Source organism: Melanerpes formicivorus, unplaced genomic scaffold, assembly GCF_026170545.1.
Source record: "Melanerpes formicivorus ecotype bairdi unplaced genomic scaffold, bMelFor1.0.p_v2 SCAF_14, whole genome shotgun sequence".
Classification (NCBI taxonomy): Eukaryota; Metazoa; Chordata; class Aves; order Piciformes; family Picidae; genus Melanerpes; species Melanerpes formicivorus.
The window spans coordinates 14,760,800-14,771,021 of NW_027142366.1; positions in this window are offsets into that span (position 1 = coordinate 14,760,800).

The following is a 10,222-nucleotide window of genomic DNA, read 5'->3' on the forward strand; positions in this document are numbered from 1 at the left end:
GACATGCTGCTGCAGCTGACCAGAGCTCAGCAACCTGCCTCAGTGCTGAACCATGGACACAGATGTGCTCCAAACTACTGTCTGTATCCTAGTTCCTCTGCAAGGGCCATTGAAGTGGTTTGTTAAGTTTCAGCAGGAGGATCCTTTCAAAAGTGGGCATTTACAAATTAATTACTTGTTACATGATACTGATGTCCGTTGCTACAGATGATCCTTGTGTTTTGCTTGAGTGGAAAATCAAGGAGGGGAAGGAAGAATTATAGTATAAATCCTGGGAAAGCCCTTATAACGTAATGCATAGTTTGTATTTATTTCTAGATGTCTGATTTTCATCATCTGTGTTCTATAAAGGCCAAGAATTATTAAGAGAATGAAATAATCTTTCCCTATTTTTACAGTCTAGAGTGTTGAGTGGTAATGAAATGCCAAACACAGCAAGCCATTCAGATCTCTCATTGGAGTTTCTGTGGGGAATTCTATTGGGTGAGCATCAGATAAAAATACTTTGGAGATTTGTTTTTCTTTTATCTGGCTTCTGTGAAAGAGCAGAATATTATTTTACTTCCCATGGTGATACACTGCCACATAAATTATTACTGCAGTCTCTCTCTGCTGGCATGTTCCCCACAGCTATAAAGTCCTAACAATAAGCAGACAAAGCAGATGATACTTGTCATGAAATCTTAGCAGTTTGCAACAAGAGACACTTACTGGTATGCAGACTAAGTAGTGCCAGCCAGGTGTTTCACCACACTGCACAGGATCTTTTAAACACAAAGGCACTTACTGAGAAATGGAGCTGCTGTGATTTCTTTTCTGACAAAAATGAAGCTGCCTTGTTTCACATATATATGATTGTTAGGCAAAGCAGGAGACTCCTGTGGCTGCAGCTCTTAAAGCAGTCAGCGTGGCAGACGTAATGCAGGTGATAATATAACGATAGTCGCTTAGGGACAATCTAGCTCTAGAGATGCAGTTTCTGTGCTACACACAAGAGGGCTTTGGCAGCAAATCCCTGAGTTCTACCTCTGTTTTAGAAGACTTCAGAATGCATCTCGATTACATTTCCTATCTTGCAGCTCTCTGAGTTAGGAATTCGCTTAAAGAAGGCAATCCATGAATATCACATCATAGCAGGAATTAGGGGACCTAAAAGAAATTACTACTTCCCATGTGATTTTTGCCCAATCCTTTCATGTCCTGAAAGACATTGCCAGGACAGTTCCTTACAGAGTGCTTTCTGAAATGTAGAAGGCTCAGAGAAGAAGAAATATGTACAGACAGTCCTGAAAAATAGGTAGCAAAGGGAAAAATCTGATTTGTTCAGAACAGATAAGAGAACAGAGCTGATTCTAAGCAGAGAAGAATAACCAGATAAATTAATACACCACCATGTATTTGTACTGTGCAGTAGTATATCCCTGATAGCTCATGATGTCTTTCCAGTATGTACTGTACCGTCTCTTTGTTTGTCTTCTTTCATTATGTGTCTACCAGACAGAAGCTTGTTCTGTGCTTTCAGAAGGTCACTAAAAACAAAAACTAAATCAGAAAAGCCCAAACTGAAGGCTGTCAGGAAGGAAAAAAAGAAAATCAGCTCTCACAATTTCCATGTGCTGGGGCTTGCAGAAAGAGCTACGCTGAACTAGTTTTCACTTCAGCTTGTTTTCTGGTATACTGGTAGGCAAAATTCTTACGGGAAGTTCCTTAAGGCAGCAGAAGCACAAAGAAATGTCAGGCAACACAGCAAATAAAAGGACTGTTGATCTAGATGATAAACCAGTGGAGAATTTTGCTCTGCTCTCCCTATGTGGCACCTCGGTGCTAGTTACCAGGTTGAAAATTCCTGAGCAACTGCCTGAAGTTGAAAAGTGCATGAGAAGAATAACTGAAAAATAATTAAAAAGGACAACTGCAGCTGTCAGCTTTTCTGTCTCCACATTTCCTGAATATCTATTTCTCCTTCCCAAGGGAAGCCAAGAATTATACTGCCTCACCAGCAAGAAAACTGAATTAGAAAGCACCAACATTAGCAGCGCAGAGCTAAAATCCACAGTGACTTCTTTTTCATTAACTATTTTGTGTTTATCATTCACACTCTTTGACTACAGCATTTTTCTCCAAGGATTTGTTCAGTACAGTGATTTGCATGCCTTTGACATCACCCCATCAGAATTTCTCATGTCCAACACAAGCTGATTTGCACAGACATTTTTTAAAGAGGAGCCTGTCTGTGATGTGTGAGGTGATTCTCAGGACATTGTCAAGCCGGTGTCTATGATTGCAAATACCAAAAATATTTATCTTCAGTCAGGGGAAAGGGATCAAAATTAAGGGAAATGAGAAGCCACCCATCACTTCCAAGCACACCAAACCCACAAAATACAAAAGCCACTCTGATTTTTTCAGCAACAATCAGGGATCAATTGTTTTTTAACTCGGTAGCTCTCCCCTAGATTACAGTGAAGAGCTGCAGAAAAGTACTTTATATTTACATGGCCCATACCAAATGCTCTCCTAAGATTTTAGCAGAGACTTCAACATCAGTCAGTGCTCCAGAAAGAAATAAAAAGTTCTATTCATCCATTCTGCTCAGCACTACTTTTCCTTACTTTTTCAACCATGTCAGCCTAACAAGGCAGTGAATCAGCCTCAGGCATTTCTCTGCTTTAGACCTATAGTGTGTGAAGAACAGGAAGGTGAAGGCTTCAATTACCACCCCCACCCCCCCAACAGTCAACTTTGCAGAGGTTTAACCACTTGTTTCAAATGAAAAATGGTGCCAGTTTCATCCACTGGCTGAGTCCCAAGAAGTCTATACTAGACATAAACTGGTACTAAAGACAGAGTAATAAGTAAGTAATACAGCAGTTTAATACAGGCTGTTCACATCATCACTGGGGTCATTTAATCTCAGTTTAGATTCTCATTAGACTTGCTCTTCTCTGCCATCCTGTATTTCTCACCTCCCTCTCTACTTGTTTGTATTTACTATGGTAAATGTCCTTTTGAGCTAGCTGGTCTAGCCAAGACAAACTACTGTTCCTGTTGCTTAATACAATCCATCCTGTCTGTGGGGATTAAGACTGTAAGTGTCCTTGAAGCAAAGTCATACAGATGAGGTCACCTTTATCATCTGCTTCAAGTGGGCAGTGTGTCACTTATCCTGTAACAAATCATAACTGTGCAATGGAAATTAGACACTTTTATTAAACTAAGCACTTTAGCATCATAACTGACCTTGATACTATGGAAAGGGTTTTTTTTAATCTCATCTACTTTATTCTTCCCTGATCTGTTTTAGAGGCAGGCTGTTAATACAACCTTGGTTCACTGTTTGGGGATTCAGATCAGACTGTTCTTGAAGACTCCTAGAATTCTCATCCATGTACTTGGAGCCTTATTACTTTTAAAAAATGCCTGAATAATTGATGTCTGGATAACACCCCAGAAGGGAGGTTTAAGTGTAGGTGCATGTCTATATATTTTTCCCCACTACATGTGGCACCACTAGCTCTGTGGAACCCAGAGACTGCAGCCTTTCAGAGACCTAATGCACATGCTCAGCTGGAAATCACAGAGGCTGAGCAAACAGCAACTGAAAGATACATGTAGGGAGCTTCCTGCCTGCATGTGGATGGAGAGGAAAGCCTTAGTGTCAGAGCTGAAGGGACAACACACTTCATGACCTACAAAAGGCTGTGCAACGTGCTGCAGTGCAGGAGGGCACTTCAGGACTGCATGGCAAGGCAACAGGAGAAGGCTTACCCTGTGAGTGTCTCAGTGGGCAAGATGGAAAATGACAGTCTCATGTTTTAACATTATTTCTTTATTTGAAAACCTGCTTTGCTATTTTTTTTTTCTTCTTAATAAGTCTTAGAGACCAAATGTAATGCATCCTGCAAGTCAGGGTGCTGAGACACTTCAAAAATATTTCTCTTCTGGGTGGATTGTTTCCTCCCTGGTGTTCATGCACTGCCTTTGTGCTGACCTTCTTTCTCTTGTGTTCCTGAACGGTGTTTGTCCCCACCAGGCCTGTCACTTGGAGTGTTTATCAGCATCTGTTCTATCTGCTCAATACACTCTTATTAGCTATACATCTTCTTCTGTTTGACATGCTATATAAATACTTGCTTGACTAAGATTAAGTAACACAAACTTCCCTTTTTTTAAACTTTGTGTTTCCTGCAGCAATTTCCAGTAAATCAAATTATGCTTCTCTGAGTCTTAGGCATTTCTATGTACACAGCCACATCAGAATTCAAACCAGCGCTCTGCAAATCAATTTCCAGAGTGCACAACTTTCAGAGAGGAGAAATGAGATCAGCTGTTGCTTTTTACATTTAATGCTCATTAATGTTTTGTTTTGTTTTGTTTTAATCTGGTATCTGTCTTGTGTAGCTGAGGGATGTGAGGCTAAGGCAACTTTAGGAGTATGTTTAAATACAATATTTGGGCTGAGATGCCCCATGGTGAATCATGGTGCCTTTATCACATAGCCTTGTGAATGTTATTGAGGCCTTATTACTAGGTGGAAAAGTGACACACAAGAACAGCATTGATCTTTGGGTGCTTTAGAGTGACAGAGATCAAGCTCAGAGGAGAATGTTATGAAATGTTATATTAAATACAGGAAGAGCGAGGTCATTTCCAGGTATCATTAGGTAAGATTAGAAGTAGAGTGCCTAAACCAGGAGCTTTCATTGCATGTAATTGAGCTAACACTTTGTATGTTCAGAGCACTGGATTAACTGTTTTGCATACTTTACAGCTACTAACTCCCTATCCAAAGGAATGAGAGATTAAAAAGTAGATTTTTTAATGTTTTGGTTTTTTTTAACTCTAGACAAGAGCTCATCCAAGGGATGAGATGTGACTAATTTCTTTATTGGGTGCTTTGTACTGCTTTTCAAGCAGAACATTATTTAGGAAATCTTAACTACAAAGCTTATCTAAACCAGCCTCTTGAGATCCCTCTTCAGGATGGATGTTATTCATGGTATCACCAAGCATAAGCATGGATAATCAAAGTTTTCCCACACCCTATATTCTGACACAGGGAAAACAGGAGAACTTGAGACTTAGAGTTCACCCCAGTCCAAAGGAGGGAGCCTACGTATCGTGCCAAAATACAGAAACACACAAATACAGTAAGGAAGAATGCCAGGGGGGGCTTTTCAGCATGCGTTGAACCCTCTTTATATGCTTCACTTATAGCTTGCATGAAAGCTAAACCCTCTAAAGACAATGAACTACTAAATTTTACTACACATAGTCAAATCAACTACTTGAGACCCTGTGAGGCACACAGTAAGTTGGCAACGTTCTTAACTGATCCAGTATGAAATATACAGGACTTACTGGCATATTTCTTGATGGGGTGCTTGGTGCCATGGTTTAGTTGTTTAGGTGGGTTGGATTGGTTGATGGGTTGGACGCGATGATCTTGAAGGTCTCTTCCAATCTGGTCTGGTCTGGTCTATTCTATTCTATTCTATTCTATTCTATTCTATTCTATTCTAAAATCCTATGTTGTGTGCAGCAGCAGTACCTTACTACACACCATAGTTTGGATAACCCTGAAGCCCCAAGAGGCCGTCTCAGAACTTTGCCTACATTCAAAGTACATGCCATAGTAACAGCAAGAAGATTTTTTTCTCTAGGAAGCTACTGTGGTGTAAACTAACATGGCATAATACTAAAGAAGAAGGTTTGGAGCTGCAGCATTTGATCAGTGACTGCAGACTGCCTACAGGAGGCTTTTTTGTGACTCCAGTAGGAAGGTTGCATCTAACTGAGTAGGAAAGTCAGTTTATACTGACACTATGATGTATTTTGCCTAAAGATTACTATTTTTCAGTAGAACTGCAACTTTCAGTGGCATAACCTTGAACAGAAGATTACAGGAGCAACAGCTCCAGCAGACACATTGTGGCAAACCTAAATTCTAATCTGTTAAATCTTTCAGTTGAACACTTGCACAAAGCATTCACCAGTGCTCCTATACATATCAAATGCTGGTGAGAGGCCTCGAGCACAAGCCCTTTGAGGAGACGCTAAGGGAGCTGGGATTGTTTTAGCCTGGAGAAGAGGAGGCTCAGGGGAGACCTTATTGCTCTCTACAGCTACCTGAAGGGAGGTTGTAGCCAGGAGGGGCTTGGTCTCTTCTCCTAGGCAACCAGCACCAGAACAAGAGGACACAGTCTCAAGCTGCACCAGGGGAACTTTAGGCTTGAGGTGAGGAGAAAGTTCTTCACAGAAAGAGTTGTTGGCTGTTGGAATGTGCTGCCCAGGGAGGTGGTGGAGTCACCATCCATGGAGGTGTTCAAAAAAGGATTGGACATGGCACTTGAAGTCATGGTTTACTGGTCAAGAGGTGTTGGGTGACAGTTTGGACTTGATGATCTTTGAGGTATTTTCCAACCTTATTGATTCTATGATTCTAGCACTTGCTGATGTTACACAGCTTGAAGAAGATCCTGGTGAAGTGGGGTCTGTTTCTAAATGGGCCAAGCAGTTACTCTGTAAACATTTAACTTCCCATCACTTTCCCTTTGTACATGGTTAAGCAGTAGAACCTGAATGTGTTAAAGAAAAGTGCACACTTGATTTGTGCCAGTCAAAACTATTGCTTGTAACACTCCACAGTCATCTCCTTTTCTGTACCAGAAAGCTAGATATTAATATTTCTTCATTTTCCCACAGCATGTTCTAACAATCTTTACCTAAAAGGAATGACTTTCTTAAACAAGCCTTCTTAGGTGTCCTTGGCAGTGTACTTCCTGAGTGACCCTGGAGTAAAGCTGCTCCAGTATCACAGTGGAACAAAACCTAAGACTAAAACTTGACATCATGGAAAAGTTTATAAAGCATCTCAAGGAAAAATGAACACTAACCTTGGATTCTTTGGTGTCTGTGCAAACATCACTGCAGGGATATTATTATTCTACATACATTTAGAAATGGATAGTGCTGTCTATGTGTAGACAGAGGATGCTTCCTTGAGAAATGGCAACTGAAAAGAATTTTTTGTGGCTGCAATTTGCTAGAGTAAAATTGCTAGAATTTATTGCAGTAAGGTCACAGAACATAGTGTGGCCAGATGGCTCAAAAGAAGGTACCACTCTTACTATAACCTCAACAACTATTTTCCCATCAAAACCAATTTACAACAAGACTTGAAGAAAAACCCCAAAGTTGGCTGTCATTACCTGTACTGGGTACTTCAGACATGATCGCCCTGTAATTCCCCTTTTGTGCCATGTCTCCATTCCATCGGTTTCTTTGGCAGATCAGGTAGAACTGAGTAGGAGTTGGGATGTGATACATGCCCCACATTCTCTCCTCACAGATAAATTGTGTCTGGTAAATTCTCTTTTGAATTCACTAGAGGCTGTGGCTGTTCTAAAAATGGATGTGTACAACAGCATGATGTAAAGATCAAATCTGAGAAGTGATGGTCAAACCTCAGCCCCATCAGCCAAAACCTGGGCAGCAAACCTGGACATTGTAATATTGTGTAGTGCCTTTCAGCTTCTCTCATTTGAACCACGGGGGAAGTAATTGTGTTAAGCTTTTTTAACAGTTCAAAAGAACAGTAAATTTCAGAATCCAATTAGCTTTACTGGAATGCTAATGAGTAAATTGGTTTTCTTTTTATTCCTTCAGTCAATGAAAAAAAAAATTAAGAAGTGCTATTTCCTAGGGAAAGATTTGCATGACATCAGGTGTACTTGTTTCTGTTGCAGCAATTAATTACAGTCATTGGTGCACATTTATACTGGCTGGCTTTTATTTCCCTGCAGTCATGTGGGTAAACAGTGTGGGAGTCCCTCTCTTCCTCAGTTTACATGTAATTTACTTTTAGTAACTCAATCATCTCCTTCACAAATACGAACAGAGCCTGGGAAATGAAATGCAATAAACATTGGGGGAAATTCAGGAATTCATTTTGTGAGAAGACTGTTTAAAAAAAGAAATAAATAGAGGTTTTAATGAACATCTTAAAAAGTACACATGCTTACTGAACTTAGAGGCTAAATGAGAAAAGCACTGGACCTATGAGAGGAACAGGGCTTTCACATCCAAACAGAAGCAAAGTCCAGAGAGAAGGTGGATGTTTTGCTGATAGCGGGCATGTTTGTAATAGGATTAATGGCATGCTGTTTCTCACTCTGAGTGCTGATGCTCAGTAGGCTGTACAGAATGACTGACCACAAAATGCCAAACCACTTTCTCTTGCTTCCACTCACTCCTTTCCAGTATTAACACAATTGCCATAGTACTTCCACAGCAACTTTGCCTCAAGGATCTCATCTTAGCTCTCAATCACTAAGCATACTGGGCTGTGGCCTCCACTGCACCACTCCAGTAGTGTACTTCAGAACAACTGAGAAGGAACTCTACTAGTGATACATTTTGCCTGGAAAGAGTCCCAGGAAGTGGTGCTGGTGATTTCCAAGAGCACAACCTTCTCTCAATCCTTCAGCAGAAAGCATAAGGTAACAGTTGCTTACACAATCTCTGCTGTGCTCAGGCTGGAGGACTGCTAATTTTGCCGCATTGCACTCTGTGGACGAATGACTGGCTACAACCTTGGGAGCATTTTCTGAGTTATCTCTGATATTCTGAGCAGCAGATTGATGTTAGCAGATCTAACCAGCACCTAATCTGTCTGTGCAAAAGCAATTACTCCTTCTCCACTAAGGCTAGATTAAAGTTTTGAATCTTTTATGCTGAAAATCCTACCTTAACTTTCAGAACCTTGTGGTCTTTTTAGAGACCTCAGGAGAGTGGAAATTAATCTGTGCCACTGGCTTTTCCCTTTCATTGCAAACCTTTTTAATAAATACTTGAAGATGTTTTGATGAACTCTACTTTTTTAGTTTTCTGACTTTGCAGGAATTAATTTTTCCTCAGCATGAGAGGAAAAAAAAAAGCCTGAATAGATTATGCTGATGTGGAAATTAAACCTCCATGTACAGTTGATTTATGCTTGAGATAAAGTTTTCTATCATCACAGTCTGGTCACAAAAGGATCAGGGCTTGGCCGACTAATTTTTGTTATGCATAAAGTTAATCTAGACAGATTCTACAAGGCCCTCCTCATATCTTACTGGCTAAAACAAATTATTTAATGTTTCTGAAAATAAGCATGTGTCCAGAACTTTGTGGGTCTTGGGATTAGGACAGGAAGTCTCCAGGACACAGATCATTGCTGCTAAGACTTTTGCACAATACCTGATTAACAGCTTGGACCCAGTTGGGTTAAATGTTCCTTCAGCTTTACACCCTTTGCTTTCCCTTGTTTTTCACTGGGAAGGGACAATGACTGATCATTACAGTGGTGTGGTGGTTTAGATGTATGAATGGCTCTCGTTTAGATTTATGAGAGCTGATGAAACATCTGCTCAATACATGGTGTTTGCGGGGCTAAGAAAACCTTTCAGGTATCTCTGCAAACCTAGTTGGAAAAAACATGCAAGCTTGGGGTCCCAGTTAAGCCTCACGCTCCCAAATCTTGTTCATTTTTTCTTACTGAATCAAACAAAACATTTTACCTTGCTTCACAAACCTCATATGGCTTCTGTCACCAGACTATCACAATTACAACAAAGTAACAGCTGCTTAGTTTGGAGAACCACACAGCAACTTCATATATTACAAATGCAACTTGGAGATGTGAGGAAAAAACATGGCAAAAGCTCAGAATGCTGCTGTAGCTGCTTAGCAGTGTATTCCTGAAGAGAAAGTCTGTTACAGTCCCAGCAGCACACACCTTTCAGTGCCTTTACCAAACAAAATGTGGTCTGTAGTGCTGATGATTACTGTGTTTAAACAAACTCTCTCAAGGAGTATGTTGCTTTTAACTGGTTCTACTGCTAAACCCTAATGGTTCACGATAGCTTGTTGCTATGGATGGATAATGATGTCACATATTCTGCACGTGTCCATGCCAGAAAACAAAACAAGAATGAATCTTTTTTTCTTTCTTTTAAATGATTAGGAGTTACTTAGCAATTCCCTGGAAGGCCTGAAGTGAATTACAAGAAAACAAGATGCCCTATTGACCCTACCTGCACTGTATCTTTATGTCAGTGAAGTGACGCAGTAAAACTCCATAGTAAATGCTCTGTGGATTTAAACTCAAGGTTGTGTTATTGCAGTTTACCTTGTTATCCAGCAGATTTCAGTGGGCTGAAGATCAACAAGAGGTGAAGTG